Genomic DNA, 1919 nt, shown 5'->3' with positions numbered 1-1919 from the left:
TTTCATCATCTTCATTATTATCACTTCTTATCCCTTCTATTATCCATGATTCTTTTATGTCCTAAATCAAGTATAAGGTCTAACTGTAAAGATCAGTCCCCATGAAGCTAACCTCACTCCTGCTATACGTAATTGAATGTGTCTATATAATTAAAAATTTTATTCTATTTAGGAAAATTAATTATTTAAAAGACACTAAAATAAAACCCAAATTTTCCTTCATCTAATTGGCACCATTTCCATAGACTGGAATCTCTTAGAATAGGTCTAATTTTAGATTTATTTCATTTATAGTATTTGTGGAATCTAACTTGAACACAGAGGGTTGACCATGGCACAGGAAGAGAAAGCATTATTTGAGTATCCGGTTAAAATGTAAGCCCCAAGTAATTGAAATATTTATGATTCTTTTAATTTTTCTTGTTCTTGAAGATAATAAACGGAAATTTAAATGTCATGGGAGGCTGATGCCAAGCCACATTTCACATGTGACTCATGGAATGTGATCCTATGACATCCATATTATTACTATACCTCCACTATCAGAGACATGCAAGATGTGAGCCCTGCAGATTTTTGGTGGCCTAGTGGCGGGATTCCTGGCCCATGACCGCCAAGTAGTGAGTTAGAATCCTATCAGGTGCCAAAACAAGCCCTTTTGATTTTTGTGCTCAAGGAATTGGGCCCCAATCCTACCATATAGAGCATGTGTGCCACGTGGCACCAATGTGGTAGTGCCACGTGGCACCAATGTGGTAGTGCCACAAAGGTTGTGCTGCCTATGTTGCTAACCATTTAAGTCATGGAGCCTTTGTTGATGGGCTTGTAGTTGATGGGCCAGCTTGGGTTGGATCTAACCAGCATTATGCTGGTTCTAGCCATGGTTGGGCCACCATATAGCCACCATATCACACCAATGCCTGGCCGCTGCTGAACAACTCCCTTCTTCCTGAATGAGGCTCTATTCTGCTGTATAGGACTTTGGGGTTCATTAAAGCTCTAGAGAGCTCATAACAGAACAGGGATGAGATCCCTAATGGGAGTGCACCAAAATGAGGGGAAAAAACTTTTTGTGCCCCTGTTTACACAATTCTAATGTCACATTTCATCCAATTTGACATTTCACAAGTAAGAATTCATAGGTCAAATTCAAAGTGCAACGGTGTGCCCACACTATCTTTGGTGTCTCGTGACTGAGGATGCCTCACACAATCATGATGTTAATCTATCTGATATTTCAATGAGTGAGACTATCTAGTCTCTAGAAAGAGAGTAGATATAATAGATAATGATATTCTATCTGGATATTTCAATGTGCTTGTCAAGTATCCTTTTAATGCAAATATTTAGAATACTTTCTAACGGACTAGTGATCTTCGTATTACGATCTTGTTGTGATTTGATAGGATTAAGTATTACAGGTGCATTCTAATAAAAAAATTGTATTAATGAATAGTGAATGATATATAGAATGTGTGATTGGCTTTCCGACCATGTATATTTTCGTCATTGAGCATAATGGCGGTTATTGAACTGTAGGATACAAGTAGCTCTCTAGTTGAGCCTTTTGATATATAGTTATCCATTATGTTAAAAAAGCATGTGATTGATTTTTTTCGATTCCATGGGAATTAGTGATGGTAATTTTACTAAGTGTTTTAATCAAATGGGGAATCCTATATCTTGAGACCAATCTGGATGATCTTGATGGAATGTGAGACACTAAGATTTAGATATTACAGCCTCATTAAGCCCTCTTGCACATGACTCTTGGAGTTTAAGTCATGGTTTCACATATAAATTACAGGAATTTTTAAAGGCCATGCTTAGTCTAAGAGTGGGAGATACAAAAAAGGGAGAAATATAAGGGAGGGAGACAACATCCTTTCTATATTTATATTTACGATATAAAATGGTTC

This window comes from Wolffia australiana, chromosome 17, assembly GCF_029677425.1.
Source record: "Wolffia australiana isolate 7733 chromosome 17, ASM2967742v1".
Taxonomy (NCBI): domain Eukaryota; kingdom Viridiplantae; phylum Streptophyta; class Magnoliopsida; order Alismatales; family Araceae; genus Wolffia; species Wolffia australiana.
Note: the sequence above shows the minus strand (reverse complement) of the source record.